At 35.2% G+C, this 19,324-nt stretch overlaps 1 protein-coding gene across 2 annotated transcripts in view; it reads left to right on the top strand.

Moving 5' to 3' along the window:
* Positions 1-613: 613 nt before the first annotated feature.
* LOC129803741 (limbic system-associated membrane protein-like) overlaps positions 614-19,324 on the top strand; it is a 156,067-nt gene continuing 137,356 nt past the window's right edge. Inside the window, exon 1 of one of the 2 annotated variants that reach the window (XM_055850511.1) lies at positions 614-890. The gene's annotated coding sequence lies outside the window, so the exon portion shown is untranslated. Of the gene's footprint in view, positions 1,170-19,324 lie in introns of both variants that reach the window. The other variant, XM_055850510.1, reaches the window with a different exon arrangement.

Here is a 19,324-nt window from a genome sequence, read left to right as displayed (position 1 = left end):
GCATTTTGTAAGTCCCCAACAGAAATTCACAAACATTTACAAACAATTTTACGAATATTTTTTTTCTATGTAATATACCTTAGGGGAAACTGGGGCGCCACCAAACACGGGGTACTACCAAACACTAATTTTTATTTTTAAACTACTTGGACTATCTTGACCATTCCTTCAGTGGACAAGCATCCCTATAGTGCCTATAAATTCCTATAGGTCTTATCCTCTGAAGTCGAATATCCGATTAAAAAATCGCAGTGTTTGGTGGTACCCCGTGTTTGGTGGTGCCCCAGTTTCCCCTATAACAAATCTAACTAAATTGAATAAATAACCCTACAGGGCCTTTACCTTATGTACTGAATAGAATACATTCCTGATTGAGGTTTTTAAATGGTTTGCGGAATTTTTGTTGTAATCAATCTCGTTACTCATATCACTAGTTTTACAAGTTTGGTTTCATATTTCTGTATCAATACACAAAGCAAACCACAGAGTATCAGCATATTTGTTCTGAGTGTAAGCATCGGTGGTGGGGTAAAATGTACAACCTGAGTTGCGCAGAATTGTACCACTTCCTCATGATATATGCTTTTCCCTCGGGGATGAAAATCAACCAGATATCCAACTGCTACCAGTCACAGTCTCACTTCTTGCCGTGTCAGATGTATTTTGTCAAAAGTGTGGAAAAGGCTCATGTCGTATACATTTGAAAATTTCTCATGGAAGTTCAATTGATATCATAAGATTTCGCTCAGTGTCATAATTGTGAAATTTACATAATACGTCTAATTAGCGTGGAATAATTGAAAATTGTACTTAGAACTTTTGTAAGAAGTCAGCATAAGTGAAACGCTTTTATTTGACTTGGAGAAAGTGTGTCACAGCCGTAAACTGATGTAAGTGATTGTTTCAATCAAAAAGATCCTATGGGACTATATTTGAAAATTTGTGGAGGAAATTTTATGATTCATCACCCAAGGGCAATTTGCACGGGTGTCGATTTTCCATGTTTCCAACAATTGAGCATCAATTGAAAATCCCATTTGGATTGGACATTGAGTGAGAATTCGAATTACAAAACCGGCAAACTAACAAACTCTCATCCTCTGCGGAAATATTGTGCAAATTATTCGCTGCATTGCAATATTGTGATTGGTATCTCTGGAAATATCTCGGTGAGTAAAGAGAAATCATTCCATTCCATGTTAAATTCAAAATGGATTAAAAATGGTAATGGCTATTGGGAATGTTGTTATATAAAATTTGAAATTGTTTAACACCCCTCTCATATGTGGTTTTTCACCAAGTTTCAGTTCAATTTTCTACCCGTATTAGTGAGCCAGATAGCACGAACATTCATATTCAGATTTGATTTTAGGATTAATTAAACATATAACATTAGAAATAAATGAAATTGAGTTCTCATGTTTCATACAAGAGAAAATGCATTTTTTTGCTCTTCCTATCTCGCTTTTCTCTCGGTCTTTGATTTTAACGGAAATACCAAAGATTTTACTAATTAAGATAATCAAATAAGCTTTCTCTTTATAAAAGCAATTACAATAATTTGGGAAATGTGTGAAAATTCTTACCATTACTATTTGAGCGTCTTGTTAATTAAGTTCCAAGAGCTAAAAAGGTTAAAGTAAATTCGAGAAATCAATACCACTTGGTAATTGCGATAGTTGCATTAAAAGTTTATATGCACCTGTCTGAAAAGTGTTCTTAAATTTAATGTATGTTGAACATGCTCAATTGTTCCTAAAGAGAAGTAGTAAATTGGGAAATTTACTTAGACTTGTTAGTGCTTGCGGTCTAGAAAATTATATAATTTGATAAGGATGTGACAAAACCATGAGAGTTTTCTTTGTTTAATTTTAAATTGAAATTATCCCATTTACTTTAAAAATTTGCTTTCTATGTACCCTACATGGGGCCAGTTTAGAATTGCGGTATATTCTCTTGAAAATGCGTTTTCTTTAATATATAGGATAAAATTTATAATATCGGACTTATCTTTCCGGATTTATAGAATTCATTCATTTGTCTTTGAATAAGTCGTAATTCATACTTTCGGCAAAACTTTTTTATAAACTTTGATTTCTTTAATATATTTAATGTGATATATTTTCAAAAAAAACATAAAAAATGGGTCTCGGCCAAAATCCCGAACGCCAAAATTCTGAAAGCCAAAATCCCGAATCCTCTCGTTCAGTAATAACCTTCCCGATTTGAGAGCTCTCTCCGGTTGAGGTTTTTCCTTTACCGATTCGAAGGTAAATCAGAGAGAAGTTACCTAAAAATCCGTTGGAATTTCGAACGTTTAAAACGACGAGTTACACAAAACTGAGAAAGTTTATGAAAAGAACATTTATCTTAATAAAATTGCAATTCAAACGTACTGCCATCCTGAAATTCCACAAAACTACACAAAAATTCACTTTTTGCAGCAAAAGTTTGCACACTCTTGTTGACATTGTTGACGATTGAAGTGTCAAGAATATCGAAATTCGACATGGCAGAACAATCAGCGCTAAAGCGGCGAGTATGTGAACTTGCAGTTTAGGCTTCCGGTAGATTTTCGATTAGGTTTGGCTTGGCTTTGGAGTCTTTGGAGTGGCTTTGTCTCTTCGAAAGGTTATTACTGAACGAAGCCGGGTCGAAATCCCGAAAAGCTAAAATTCTGAACGCCGAACTCCCGTAAAGGCCTTGTTATTATTAAAAGTGTCATATCTAATCCCACGGTTGTACCGCGCTTGTTGGGGGTATAGGGAAATTTTCTGTGTTTTCTGAACTTATTCAATTCATTTCTGGTTGTCGACCGTATGGATATTTAAGGCAAGTCAAGGTGGGAGTGCGGTCAAAACGTAAGCTAACAAAAATAAATCGAAGAACAAAAAAATAGACCGAATTCCTACGTTGACTTGCCTTGAACTTATTCTACATATTATGCTTCGTATAATTTCATCCCTTTCAGGATTATAACCATTCGGGATTTTGACTTTCTTGATTTTCGCTTTCTGAATTTTGGCAAGAATTGCCTGATAATTCTTCTCCCAGATTTTTGATGCCCTGAAGAAGATCCCATATATGATCGAAATGTTGGCTAATAAAAATAAATTGAAGAACAGAAAAATAGACAGAAATCCCTTCTTGACTTGCCTTGAACTTATTCTATTATCCTTCGTGTAATTTTATCCATTTCAGGATTTTAAGCATTCGGGATTTTAGCTTTCGAAATATTGGCTTTCGGAATTTTGGCTACCGGAATTGTGTCTTCTCGGGATTTTGGATTTTCGGAACTTTGGAATTCGGGATGTTGTTTTTCGCGATGTTGGTCGGCACCGAGAAAAAATAAAACTGTTCCCTATTTTTGTTTTTTACATAAGCCTATTTACCTAAATTACCAAGGTTTTAAGTCTTGAGATCTAGACCAGACGTTGCAAAGACATCAATTTAAAATATTTTGAAAAAATGTTTTAAATCATATTCCAATAAAATTGGATTATTAATAAAAAAATAAATAAAAAAAAAATCATAATACAATAAAATTTATCGTGTTTGGTATCTGTTGCAACAAAAAATGAAATAAAAATATTATAAATAAATAAATAAATAAATAAACTTAGAACATTAGGTATCTGTTGGATTTTACAATCGCTAAGTATAGTTGCAAAATTGATGTTAAGGATTATTTCAAAGGAAATTCACATAAAACGCTTAATAACTAAAATAAATATTTTATATAATTGGAAAATAGGCACAAAACATCATATTTTTAAGGAACTTTTATTATTTTAAAGTATGAACCTTGGATTTTTAACAAGTGTAGAAGAAGGCTTTCAGGCTTCGAACACTGCATATTTTTCTCATATTCCTTTAATAAATCTGACCTATCTATGGTAATAAATACTTATATTTTATTACCTAGCAAGTCTTAAGACACACTTATCTTGAAAAAATAGGTGAGATTTATTAAAGGAATATGGCAAAAATATGAAGTATTCAATTAAATTTTTCAATTCAATTTATTCATCTCATTTTCATCTTTTTGCCCCCTTCCCATGCGGCCATCGCCGTCTTAGCGTTGATCCCAACCTCTGGGATAAAACGATGGAAAAACCTTTCACTGGTTGTATGTTTTATGTTACAATATCAGTTGTTACAATTTCATCATTTCATGATTTCATAGGAAAGTAGGCAGACCAGACTGAATTTGAGAGAGGGAAGAACCACTTCCGAGCCTAAGGCTGTTTGGAATGTGGGTAATTGTGGATATGATAAAATTAAAATAATAAAAAATAAAATAAAATTCAACGACTAGAAGTGTTCGAGGTCAGAGTGTGTCCGAAGCCTGAAAACCTTCCCCTATTTGATCTAAGAAACATCGGAAATTGCAATTGCAGCAACATTAAAGCATTAAATTCACATTAGTGAAGCTTAATTCTATGTACATTATTTGTGATGATCTTTAGTACATATCTTCATTAGAAATTTGCAAAACTTCGGGACTTTAGTATAATTTCTTATTCAAAGTGTAATATAAAATGCAAATAATTTTATTAAATACAACTTTTGGCAATTCCTTAGAATGTTCTATCTTGAATATGCAAATTATTTTAGTAATTTTCAGACAGACTTCTTATTTTTTTTTTAATTTTCTTGGTTGAAAATGATACCTATAGAAGAATCTTTTTTTGATTATGCTTGTAATTTCATTTAGGCATTTTGATCCTAACGTTTTTGTTAATTGATAGATCTTTTTAGGATCAGAGTAAAGATGTATAAAGCTTCTATATTATTACTATTATTTTCCCTTACTCTTTCATTTAATATTCTCAAATGTATTTCGATATTATAATACTCGATTATTCATCATTACAGACTGTTTAGTTGGACATTACATTAGTTTAGTATTCGTATAATAAATCTTCTCAAATGTCGTGAAATTATATTTCAGAATTGTTAGAGTATGACATTCGAATAACAAAATTATTGATCAGTATCCAGCCTCTGGGTAGTTATGCGGATGCTGTGGACAGATACCTATTTTTACGTTTTGTCCGGATGAGTACAGACATATTGGAGGTTTGGGCAGGAAGCTGCCAATTCATGACAATTGCACATGCAGCGTAGAGTCATTGATTCATTTATTAATTAAAGTTTGAGTATATTTAATTAATTGACAGGTTTTAATTAAAATTTTGCCCCCGTGATTTATCTATAATATCTCAAATGGCCTCTGAAATTGAATTATTGTTTAATTCAATCATCTATTGTATAATGAAAGCACAGAATCGGCTAAATAAATGCATCGTAGGAAAAATGACATGGTATGTCTGTCAGAAAAGAGAATATAATTGTTTAAAATCAACGACAAGGTACCAAGAATAGGGAAAGTAAAAAAAAAGAACTGGAATCATTATCGTTTTAATTATAATTCTCATTTGTCCTTTTAACTATAATGCGCAGTCAGAAAAAAATTATAGCAGTTTAGAGGGGTTGAATGGTTAAGAAAAAATGTAACAAAAAATGCAGAAAAATGGAAAGTACTTCGCAGATTGCTGGAATATCTGTTATTACATAAACTAACTTTAAAACGAATAACAAGTATTATTTTTCGTATCAATAAATTTACAAGATTTTTAGTTACAAAGATTTTACTGGCTTTACGTTTTTAGGTTTCGATTTATATAAGGGAATGTAGGCATGAGGTTCATGATTACCTGTCTTTTGGCTAAAGGTGTGTAAGGTAAGGGGCTGTATGTCGGCCACTTAAGGACGGGTTTTATGAATAACTTATGTAAAAGGACATTTAATTTTACTTTTTTAATCAAATTTTCACCCTAAGTTGTAGTATAGATCTTTGTTCATCTGATTGTACACTTCATTTGGAGATAAAATAATTTTAGATTACTAAAAAGTTAAATTGTTTTAAAAATGTAGAGTGTTCCTCAATTCGGCCACTTCAATATAAGCGTTTCTCTACTCGGCCACCTGGGGTTCCTCTAGTCGGCCACCCATTTTTCAAATTTTAAAAGCCCGTAACGTTTTTACGGACTAGAAAAGGATATTGAGAAAGAAAGAAAGAAAACTTTTAAAGAACAGTAATTTTAAGAAAACAAAAAATTGTAAGGAAAAAATTCTTTTTATTCTTTTATTTAGCACCTTTTAATTTTTTCAGTCGTTTTGAGGATTTTTGTTTTTCTTCTTCTTTTATAGCTCTTTTACGAAGCCGCTCCATTTTCTTCGCCTCTTTTTCTCTCTCTTTTTCCTCCCTTTCTCTTATTTTTCGCTTTTCTTTCTCAATCCACTCTCCGTTTGTTAGGGATAGTGGTCCTTCAGCCCTCTTAGATTTTTTCCTGTCAACAATTTTTTTTCTCGGCCATTCAAGAAATTCGGTTAATGGAGTGGAAGGTGTGGACTGAGCTCCCTGTGCTGGTGAATGCGAGAAAATTGGAAAATCCACGGAATTGCACGAAGTTGGTGAAGGAGATAAGATTGCAGTATTCTGTGAAGGTTCAGGTTTTTTAATTTTTTTCCACAAACGGAATAGTTCCTGATATTCGATTGGCCCTCTGAAAACACCATAGTTTTCGTCTGACAGGAACTGCTCCAATATTTTTGGTGGCAAATCCTCTTCAATGGAACGTACCGAGAACATACCAGAAGCATCGGAATCATTCGTTGATGTTGCAAGCTCAAGGCTCTCATTTTGAAGAAAATCATTTTCAATATCACTCGTGATAATTTCCTGTACATTCTCTTCAGTCATGGCATCATTTGTGGAAGCTTCTGCAAAAATTTTAAAAGTGTTAATCGCATTAGGATCCCAGGGATAAAGTCCGGCTTCCTTAAATCCACTTTTGATAATATCTTTAATATTATGCATTGACTCAAGAGATGATTTGACCACAGGAGCAATATTGTCTTTTCTTAGTGTGGCATTGTGATTCTTTCTTCGCCATTCTAAAATGGCTTTTTTGTGTGAATCTTTCAACGGCTTAAAGAAAGCAAGATCCAAAGGTTGCAACAAATGCGTCGAGTTTGGGAAAAGGAAGATTATCTCTATTTTCACTTCTCGACAAAATTCTGCGAGGGCCATTGACATATGTGACTTGTGGCCATCTAAGAAGACAACAATAGGCATTTCAATCTGCCTTCGAAGCAGTTCCGGATAAAAAACATTTTTAAAATAATCGAAAAACACCTGAGCTGTCATCCACCCTGATTGAGAGAGGCCAATCCCCCATTCATGCGGCGTAGTGTTCCTCACGGAAGCTGGTACCCGAACGTATTTGTGAACAATAAGAGGGGGATATAGGTCACCATCTGCTGATGCCATATACAGGAAAGTCATGTTTTCCTTTTCACCTGCATTTACTACTGAATGAACTGCTTTTGCCCCTTTTGCTGCCAATACCTTTCCTCCTTTAGGGCATAGGGACATTGCAGTTTCATCACAGTTGAAAATCCTCGATGGGTCTATATTCATTAAATCCTTTTTAATGAGAAAATCTTCCACCTGAAATAAAACATGAGCATTTCACTACCGATATTAAATTCAATTAACAAAATCACTTACCTTCGAAAACCACATTCTGAGATCTTCCTTCGTGATTTCTGCTCTCGCAGTAGATAGATTTTGGGAAATCCTCTCAGACAGAATAGGGTGCCTTCGCATGAAGGACCTGTACCATGTTCTCCCAGGTCTGTTATTTTTGAATGGTGTTTCTTTTTTTGCTGCGTTGCAAAGCATTTCTGCGGTCTCAAGTAGATGGTCTTTGGTAACTGGTTGCCCTGCATCAGCACAGTTCAAAACCCACTTCACAATATCATCTTCCTCTTCTCTCGTAAAATAAGATTTCCCTCCAGCCCATCTTTCCTCTGGAGATTTGGAGGAAAGCTTATCTTGCAATGTTGCTCTAGGAACTTTGAATGCTTTAGACGCACTTCTAATAGACTGAGTACCATTTCGGATTGCTTCCAAAGCATTTTTTAGACTGGCCTGGTCATAGTTCATTATTTTTCGTTTTCCGGACATCCTACAATAGAAAAAAATTGAGGTTATGTACTATAAATTCACCTATTTTCTTCAGAAAAGCACACAGATGTTTGAAATTCTGCAGAATATTTAAGAGTAGTAGGCAATTCTGCAAGTATACTCCCTTTTTATTGTGCACATCAAGTACTTTAATGATAGAAATAACGAAAAATATACTCACTTGGAGATTCCGTGTGCGCAAAACACTCAACGGCAAATATAAATGTTTAAATTGCCGTCTGGCAGAGAATAGATGAACTAATAGTATTAGCCGGCCGAATTGAGGAACATGGCTTTAAAATTTCACACCTTCACATTTAAGCCATAAAATTAATATTTTAATCAATAATGAATATAAATTTATTGCACAGTGAGTTAGTTAAAGTTCTCAATTTTCGGTTTGACTCAAAATTTGACTGCTAGAGTAATCTGAACAGGTAAAAAATCGAATAACTCTTTGTGGAAAAATGTCGTGAATATTATAAAGAACATCAAAATATACTGAAAAATGGCCAATATTGCTTAAGGTAAATTTGAATCCTCCGACTTTTAATATTTTTTTTAAATGTTTTGTGTTTAATTTCATTTGTATTCTCGGTCATTTGTGTTATTTATACAATTATTGACCTTATGATGTTATAAAACTTCTGGACTATTATTGCAAAATTATATAATATGAATAAATAATTCCACCGGCCGACTTGAGGAACACATAGTGGCCGACTTGTTAAACGGCCGACTAGAGAGTACCTTACCTTACACATTGAGCACAATTTTCGTCAAAAATTGCTTTTTTGAAGGAAATTGGCTGCAGTGATATAGGAAGAAACGTCAAAATTTTGTCAAAAATGCAATTTTTGACAAAAATTGCTCCCAATGTGTAGAGGCCTTAAGAAATGACGAATCATCAGCTCTTTCCAAAGAAAAAGAAAATCGTATCGTTTGAGAGTTCAATATGTGCAAACTATTCCTACTTTCCCCTACATTTCGTACTTCCGCGATTTGAGTGACATATTGAAGATTTTTCGATTATAACAGAATTAGGGTAAGTGTGCCAAATTTCGGCCGGCTTGCAATTCCGGACACTTTTTTGTTCCTCGAATTTCGATGAATTTTTAGTTTTTGCATACTCTAGAGATCATACAATGCAAAAAAATAACAAAAATGTTGCTTCGACAAACGAGGTAATGTGAAAAAGACAGTGGAAAAATTCTGGGAAGGCAAGGAACTATAAGAATGAAGGTGGCCGAAACAGGCCACCAAAACTGTGTCTACATTTTTATTCATTTTAAAATGGAATAAGAATTATTTGAGTGAAAATGAAGACGATAAACTGCCTATAAGGTTCCAGGAAACACTCCTTAAGAAAAGGGAATAAAAAAATCTATTTGTATTAAAAATATTACATTTCAAACTTTAGACTTTGGCGCTTGTACGCAACTATGCCGAAATTTGACACAGTTACCCTACTGATGATTTCACACAATTTTAGATTTTTCAAACGATTGCTTGCTGTATTAGGTGACGTTTTTAAGGTTTTCTTAAAAAAAAAGAGTGGCATTTTTCCATAGTATTAACTGCATAGAAAGAAAAAGTATTTCATAAAATTGTTTGTAAATGTTTGTAAATTCCCACTACGGGCTTAGAAGATGTTCGTAAATTGTATGACCAATTTAAAAATTCGTAGAAGTTTGTTATTATTATTTCATTACCAAATTTACATTTGGCGGCCACCATCGTCTTAGCGTTAGTGAAGAACCTCCAGGGTTAAAACTATGGAAAATCCCTTCACAAACATTGTTCGTAACATGTTCAGTTCACTTAATGAGCAATTTTTGTCGTTTGCAAAAATCGTTTGCAAAATTTTGTCATGTGTTTGAAAAGTTTTGCCAGGCAAACAAAATGTACGAACAAATGTTTGTGAAAGGACAAAATTGTTGCGAACAATGTTTGAGAGAAAAATAGTACAAAGTTTTACGAACCTTTTAGTGGGTTGTACGATTTACGATCATTTTGCAAGCCCCTAGTGGGAATTCATAAATATTTTTTTCTTTGTCCGAAAACAATGTGGAGAAAGTCAAAAATTATGTTCAGAAAATGACATTTATGGCTCTGGCACACCTTTTAGATCAGGAAAATTTCATGAAGTCGAAATTCAAATCCCTTTCTTTCTCACATGCTTTGCATATGTCTATCTCATTATCTCGTACTCTTCTTCTTCTTTTAAACATCACACCAAATTTAATTTAGCTCAATCGAATTTGGTATGCGAAAGAATGAGATAGTCATGTGCAAAACATGTGAGAAAGAAAGGAATGCGAATTTCGACTTCATGAAATTTTCCTGATCGAAAAGGTGTGCCGGAGCCATTACGATTCAATTTTCAAGTGAAGTAAACTAAATGACTGTGAAGTAATTTTTCTTATTATTTTATTATTATTATTAATATTATTATTATTAGTATTATTATATAACTGCTTTTTAGCTAGTGCTCTTGAAGGCATATTTCAGAAATACAGAGTTTACAGAGTAATAGCGGCCACCGCCGTCTTAGCGTTGGTGACCAACCTCCAGAGTGAAAACGGTGGAAAACTCTTTCTCGGGTTGTATGAGCCATCTGCATTACCGAAAAGGAGTTTACAAAAGAAAAAGCAAAATTTTAGTTTACTATCGCATACTTGCGCAGTAATTTTACTTCAGAAGAACTATATATTTCAAAGGAGTGGTCAGTCTGAGAAATAGAAAATTAATTCAAAACATAAATTTTTATTTTTCTAAAAATAATCTTTAGGTTGTATCCTTCTAAATTTGGATGACAAGACTTCTTATCCTTGAGAGAGTGGATTATGTTCAATATTGCTCTCTTCTTGAGTTTGAGCAAAAGAAACTTGCGTGGCAAATGTAGTCGAAAGGATGGGATTTGAGTTTGTTTTCTTCTTGCCATCAGCAATTCCCTCATTCCCCCATTGAGCCACTCGGTATTAATGCTAAATTGTGGAAAGTACTTTTCGCACACTGCGCGCCAAAATGGGCGGGGGTGGTATTCTTGCCTCTTTTGCACACCATTCAATGCTGGGATTGAGGTGAATAAAATGCTCTACATAATCCCTTCGCATCAGTCAGTGTGAATGAGAAGAAGAGCCAAGAAAGAAGTAGAAAAAAAAAGCTCCCCCCAACTGAAAGCTCTTCGAGCCCCAATCTTGCAATGGGAAAAAGGGAATAAACAGCACGAGCAGTGATATACGACAAATACATGTGGGGGTGAGAAGTACCCCCAGCCACCTCCTGTTAGAAGTTTCCAAGAGCAAAAAAGTCCCATTTTCCACTCATAGTCACTGTGGACGTGTTTTTTCCTTCACAACTCCCTCCGCACTAGGGTGCTCCTGTGCCTTCGTCTTCCGGAGGATGGAGAGCAAGTGGGAAAAAAGAGCCCACCATTCTCTGGGAGGCATACTCTATTTCACCCTCTTGTTTCCCTTAATGGGGACATAGATTTATGAACAACAGAAAGACGTGACAGTGCCACACGAATGAGATACAATCGCAAATGAATTTTAAAAATATAAAATCACACCCTCAAGGTTTCACCAACCCCACAGCCCGTGAAGACTCACTTAAAATGTTTAGGGGTGCTAAGGCAGGGGGGCATGGCTCCATTTGGGACGATGAATTTGTCTCATTCTGCTGTAAATTTAACTGAAGAAATGAATGTGGCAAAGTTGAGGGGTATATGAATTGGGAAAGTTATCTTTGTAATTATCGTTTTAGTGCTCAAATTTGAATTTGACACTGTTAAATTTTCTTGTCAAATTTTGACAGCGGAATATGAAGTGAGACTTAGTTCTCCGATATCCGGATGACAGCTGTCACTGCAAAGTTCAAAGAATCCGTTTTTCATACGAGTATGGGTTTTCATTTGTCGTTTTCAACCCCAATCATCCGAATATCCGATCAGTACGCTTGTGTAGGAAAAACTCTTCAATATGGACATAAATTTCTCTAGTATGTAAAGGCCATAAAGAAGGTTCTAAATGTCGTCGGTTGCGTCTACCTCTGTCGTATCTGCATTTCTTTTGTGTCAGCATTTCACGCAAGAGGGGACGTCTGTATTGTAGCTTGCACTAAATGCAGATACAAAACAAATGCAAATACGACAGAGGTAGACGCAACCGACGATGTATGTCAAGTTTGAAGTCTCTATCTATCTATCTCGAGATGCACGCATTTCGAGGTTGCCTGTAAAAAATCTCAGCTACCAGAAGCTTATCTGGACTTCAAATTTTCCCCCAATCCAAATTTGCAAGGAAAGAATCACACCTACCATAAGCCCATTTAGGCTTATCACTGGGTTTTTCTTATTTCCTCTCTAAATGCCTCTACACACTAGCAGGATTTTTTTTTCAAAAAATTCTTTTTTTTAGAGAAAATTTCCTCTATTAGGGTAAGTGTGCCAAATTCCGGCCAGCTTGCAATTCCGGCCAGCTTGCAATTCCGGCCACCTTTTTTGTTCCTCGAATTTTCATGAATTTTTAGTTTTTACATACTCTAGAGAATATAAAATGTAAAAGAAAAACAAGATATGTAGCTTCGACAAACGAGATGAAAAAGAAATTGGAAGAATTCCCGAAGGGCAAGGAACTATGAGAATGGAGGTGGCCGACATAGGGCACCAAAGCAATGTCTACATTTTTATTCATTTTAAAATGTATTATCAATCAATTCAATTTCTATTAAAGATATTACATTTCAAACTTGAGACTTTGACGCTTGCATGCAACTATGCCGAAATTTGGCACACTTACCCTATTGTAAGCAGAAACGTTAAATTAATTAAAGCATTTTTTACGAAAATTGCAGCTAGTGTGTAGACGCCTTAAACAACGATTTTCTTCATAATTTTAGTAAATTCTGTGATTTATTTTATATTCTTTTTTCTTTGGATTAAAAATACTACACAAAATCTAACGTTACAAACTTTAAAAGTGGATTTTTAGGACAACTTTCGGGAAACTTTTGATTAACTGGAAGAACTTTAATGGATTTTTTCAAGTGTTCTTTGTTTGTCCAAAATAATCAAAATCGATTTAGAATCGTGTTTTTGGTGAGTTTTTGAAAACCTCATCTGAGACGCTAAGAGAGCATTTTCCATTCTATTTTTTTTTTAATGAATTTCCGGCATTGTCTTCAAGGAAAGTTTTCTTGTGTTGTCTTTAACAAGCTTTCAGGTTACGAAATCCGCATGGTTCCTTAAGATTAGGTTTATATAGGTTTTAAAATATGTAAAAGAACATTTTTATTTATTGGAATTTCCACCAAGAAAAGCTCATCAATTAGAGATGTTTTAGAGAATTTTAGCTGGCAATATTCCCGTTTTTGCAACTTATTTAAATTTATAATTCAACCAAAAAAGCTAATATTAGGTGAGATTCTTAACAATCTCACCTACTATAATCCTAACAAAATTTCATGTCCTCCGATCGCGCTCAAACTTGGCCAAAATGTGTTTCGCCACTTCCTGATCACGAATATATGGGGGGCTAAGTTACGTTCCCGGCCGGCCGGCCGGCCGTCCGGCCGGCCGGCCGTCCGGCCGCTCTTTGGAGCTTAATAGCTCCTAAACTAAAAAAGATATTGACTTGCGGTTTTCGGCAAAGGTTAAATATCGTATGAAAATTGCAACATGGTGCATTGACCCCCCACCCCCCACCCCTCCTTCCGACATTTTGAAGACCCCCCTGTTTTCGTTTTCTCAATAGCTCCGGCCCTATGGCATCGAGCGGGCTCAAATTTTAGTATGTTATAGCTGGGCCTAAGAGCTTTCCATCAATACCAAACTTAAGGTCCCCCGACCCCCCTGACCCGAGCTATAAGGGTCCAAAAAATTTTCTTAAAATGGCCATAACTCCGGTTCTAATTGTCAGAATTTAAAAAATGAGGGCTTTTTGGAAAGCTCTCGTGAAATGCCACTTCCTCTTCTAACATCGCAAGTTCATAAAACCACCGCTAGGGGCGCTATTATTGAAAAGAAAATTTTTAAATCTTAAAAGTTAAATAACTCAAAAATTCCTTATGCAATCGGGCTGAAATTTTAGTATGTTGTAGCCGTTGATTATACCTATCAAACAAAAAAAACCTTAAGTCGATCCATAACCCCTGACCCGAGCTATAAGGGGTCAAAGTTCGAACATTGACCGGCCTCTATCTCCGGTTCTAATTAACATATCGACCTAAATTTTACCTTTTTGGTTTCGTCTCGATGAGCACTTTCAGATGGAAGTTCAAAAAGTCACTACAGGTGGCGCTGTGATAGCGTCAAAATTCATCGAAATTCAAAGTCACTTTTCTCAAAAACGGCATTGTGCAAGTTAATGAAATTTTAGTATGTTGTAGTCCAGTCTAGGACGTTTCCAAAATGGTGCGTATGTGCGCTGTGGTTTCAATAGAACCGGAGATATGAGGGGTCAAAGTTCACAAAATTTAAAAAATCATATCTCCGGTTCTATGTGACCGATTTTGATGAATGAGGGCTTAAACGAAAGATCTCACCAAATACTACAACTTTCTAGAACATTTGAACTTCGTGGGACCAACACCAGGGGCGCCACAGTCGAAAAACCAATTTCAATATCACATAACCTCAATTATCTCGACTGTCGCTAAACCGATTTTGATGATTACTTCGACATAATTGTAGAGCACATTTGTCTCTACATTTCGTCCATACATCATTTTCCACTCAGACTAAGCTATCACTCAGATTTTGCCGTTTAAGTGTGAAAAAATTGATTTTTCCCATAATAACGCTTTGAAATCACTCAGATGCCAATTTGACTGCCTCTACTCCACCAAGACACTTAAAATAGGGTTTTAAATGGAAATTCCCACAAAAGACAACAATTCTTTGATATAGTTGAAGTTCAACAAATGACTACTTGGGGAACTCTGGATGAAAAAACGAGTTAAGAAACAAAAAACCTCGATTATCTTGCTTTCTGAGTAATCGATGAGATCATGTTCTATGGGAAAATTATAGAGAACATTCTGGTCTACATTTCACCCATATATGACTTTTGTGCCAGTTCATCCCAATCCTTGATATTTTGGTTTAAATACAAAATTTGTATAATTTCACGAATTTGATTCAAGATAACTGAATGGCGACTCACAATTTCAGCTCTAAATCGAATTTGCATGCACTCCGAGTTAGCTCACGTTAAGAATCTCACCTACATAAGCCGGTTAGGATTATCTGTCCCTTTACTCTCTGAAGAACTTTTGAATAAGTTTAACAGCTATTTGAAATTAGAAATTGGATTAAAATTTAATTTATGCCGATTATTCAAGTTAACTTTAAAGTCTTTTTCGTTTAAGAACATTTCTTTTGGGATATTATTCTCAAACTAAAAATGCATTTCTTTCCAAAGAGAGATATTAACAAGATTTAAAGATTTTAGATCCTAGTAAAGGATTTAATTGATATTTCAACGACCTCAAATTTATTAAGATTGGATTAAATTTAGTCGCTACCAGGAGGAAGACTTTCCTTGGGCTCGATAAAATCCGGATCTGATAGCCGAAGCAAGCTCATCTACACGGAAGGGTGCAGAAAAGTATTAAACCTCTATTGTAGGATACCTATTCAGTTTCGGCTTCACAGAACGGAAGCTTATTTTATCATTCATAAGCAACGTATGAGTGATCTAGTTATCAGTCAGTTGAGGGAGAGTTTTGTCGGAAGTGGGGTCGTAGTTGAGGTGTCAAATCAATCTCCAAGCTCGGTGGCTGTTTTTCGATAGAACGAGACTCTAAACAGTTGATACCCACCGTTCCCTTCACCCGTTCCCGTCACCCGTTCTCGTCGACCGACAGCATCGGCCAAGACATTAGCAGTTCTAATGTGGCGTCACTGAAAGTATCAACCTCAAAAAATTTGCTGTATTCCGACATAATGTTGGATATCTCGGAGGACAATCCTAGGATGTACTAAGTACGACATCATCTTGGAATGTCCTCCGTGACACCTTCTTGACTGCTTCCACAAACCAATTGTAGTGCTCAGATGTTAATTCGATGTCCCCTAAGATGCGATGCACGTCCGATGCGAACCTGTTCCAATTGGCCAACTGGTGCGAAAAGGAACCAATTGGCTTGATGGCACTTAACAATTAGGCCTAACAATTGGCATATGATGGGTAGGTGTTGCGAATGGGGAATGGGTGACAAAACGATTTTGCAGCAAGAGGAAGCAAATTTTCGTCAACAAAGATAAGGTCAGGGTTGTAACCCCATTGTCATCTTGCACTGATGAACGATGCTGGTGATTTAGCATCGTGTATAAGTAGTGCTAGTCTATCTAGTAAAGAATATTTTCGTTTATCTTCTATAAAAGAAGATATTGCGCACTTTGCGACGTTATCAGTCCTTGTTACACCCCAGGGCACAAGCCTTCTCTAAATTAGAGTTTTGATTGTCCCATTTTTTACGTATGGGGCTGAAGTATTTTTTAATGCTAACACTGAGACGCAAAATCGGCTGAACATAGCTTTCAATTCCTGTGTACAGTACGTCTAAGATATTCGTAAGTTTGATCACACATCTCCTTGGGTGGATCCAATCCTTGGTCTTGCACTTTTTCCTTACCTGGAGACTCGTGCTGTTGACTTTGTCTCACGACTACTGAGTGTTGGACTGCCACGGTATCTCGCGGAGCTTGTGCTGGTTGGATCATCCACTAGGGCTTCGTGTCTCTGTGTGCCTAGTTCGGGTAGTCGCATTCTCCGCGATTCCCTCTTTGTTGAAGGGATCGTTCTCTAGAATGGTTTGCCTTGCGAACGGAAGAGGGAGCTTATCCTTACGGCGTTATCACACTTGCACATTAAAATTTTAATGTGATTCACATTAATTGTCGCTTGTGAGCGTCCAAATATGTTATTTGTGCTTTTGAGGCACTTAATATTTGGGGTTTTTCTATTTATTGATGAAGAAGTGGACTTGGCCTGCAAAAATAAGTGTAAATTTACCTAAAGCATAAATATTTTTCACATTAAAAAATTAAAGAGAAAATCGCATTAATTTTTCGCATTAATGCTATAAATCAATTTATATCAAGTTTTGCGGGCTAAGTCTACCTTTTTATCAACAAATAGATCAAATTTTGAATATAAAATGATTCAAACACACAAATTACACATTAGGACTCTCACCAGCGACAATTAATGTGAATCATATTAAAAGTTTAATGTGCAAGTGTGATAACACAGTTAGATTTGTGGCTGCCACGCATTCCTAGTGTTCCACATGAGATGTTCTTGAAGTTACATTTTTTGTATTTATTTTGAACAGAGGACAGATTTCCTATGAATTATTAATAAATTCAATTGAATTGAATAAACCCTCAACATTGATTGAAATAATGTTGATGAGTGGTCCTGAATTTTTTTTTGTGCTGAGTGTCGTCATAATTGCTAAGAATTGCTGAGTTTCACTTGTTTTGTGCTTGAGAGGTTTTGCGTGCAAAAACTAGGCACGAAAACTAGCATCGATTTAGTTCAGAAACAAGTCTTAAATATTCGTGGAGGTTCCTTATTTGCTTCCAATTTCAATTAAAAACAGGAGAAAAAGTCAAATTTTAAAGCTTCCCCAATTCAAAATTGCCACACTTCCCCCTACTAATGCGTCATATTTCTAATGTCATTTGTCTTTGGAAAATGTCACTTTTATATTCATAGGTCATAATCCGTGTTTTAAATCATCATCGAGTATAACTAACTGACCGTACCATTCCAATTTATATTCATATTTCGTCGTATCGTTGTAAAACGGTAATGAACATAGAAAAGTTCTATGTTAAATGTTCTCATATTTTTAAAGCGCTATTTCCAATATTCCGTTTTGGATGAGTTCATTACCCCTCGGTGGATGTTTGGTGCAAAAGAGGCGTCGGGAAGATGTGATAATTCTCGGTGAACTTTCGGGTGGTGGGTGGTAGAAAGGGCTCTGGGAAAATGACGATGATGATTGTGCCGGGGGAGTTGGTGGAAAAAGGAGCTTTTCGCAACCTCGTGGATTTTCCATCCACGTCCCAATTCACACACATACACGTTCCTCATCTGACATTTTACCACCAGCCCCACCATTTTCCTGAGCAATTTTCATAAGTTCCCGTCCTGTGACTCGCAGTATTAATCTCTTTCACTTGCTGCCAGAGCAAAAAGGTGTTCTAACTAAGCGTTCAACAGAACAGAGCATTCGCGTGTTTGCTCAATTGGTGAGCTTTTTCCTGGGTCTAGCTTTTGAGAAATTCAAGTGAAGAATTTACTTTAGTTTCTGGAGAAAGTATCTGCTGCTCATCTTCTATACTTTCCCTGTACCATGGTACCGCCATAAAGTCACTTGCAATTAAATCAGAGTTGGAGAAGTTTTGTGTCTCTTGCAACATTTTCCCTTCGTCAGATTACACAATTTAATCCTGTTTGATATCGAAAAGACTCACTGATAGTGACAATTTTAATCAGTTCATTCAACCTGAAATTCAATTTGAACTCTCGGGTTTATCCAATACGATGGGAGATGAACATCCCAGAGAATTGAGCTTTTAATATTACAATCTCTGTATCAACATTTATTCTATCTGCTGTGTGTTCATAAAGTCGCTAAAGCAATCGTTGATAAAAACGACAGTTGGCCGATTTTCAATTGGCGGATTCAAATGAAATATTATTGTAAAATAGCAGTGGTGATGGGTACTATTTACTTTTTATATATTTTTTTTTATCGTAAAAAAATTTTGATATTTTAACAATAATTATCCTTATATTTCATAAATTTAGAATTTTTGTGTTCTTTTCGTGTACTACAACAACAAATGTTTAGTTTTTTGCGTGAAGAATAATTTTGAAATTGTATTGCAATAAAAAGTCACGATTTAAAATAAAAACAACTCATTTGATTTACATTAAGTCATGAAATAAGTCATGACATCATGAAATTAAATATTGAAACTCATAAATTATTTTAGTTCCTTAATTTTCTTTGATGAAAAGATGAAAGATAAAGCATTCGAAGTTTTAGCGAGTCAGAGAATGCAATAAAATTAAAATATTTTATGAGATTAAAAATTTAATAAGATGTAGGTAAAGTTTAACATACGAAAAATGTTCTCTATTAAATTTCATCATAAATAAAAAATGCAGTATGAAATGAATGTATAAATGAAGCATTGTGAAAAGCAATATCAATAGTATTTTTAATTTGAATTTGATGAGCTTATTAGATTATTCTTAACAA

This window comes from Phlebotomus papatasi, chromosome 2, assembly GCF_024763615.1.
Source record: "Phlebotomus papatasi isolate M1 chromosome 2, Ppap_2.1, whole genome shotgun sequence".
Classification (NCBI taxonomy): Eukaryota; Metazoa; Arthropoda; class Insecta; order Diptera; family Psychodidae; genus Phlebotomus; species Phlebotomus papatasi.
The sequence above is the reverse complement of the archived record's forward strand: the minus strand, read 5'-3'. Positions and strand labels throughout refer to the sequence as shown.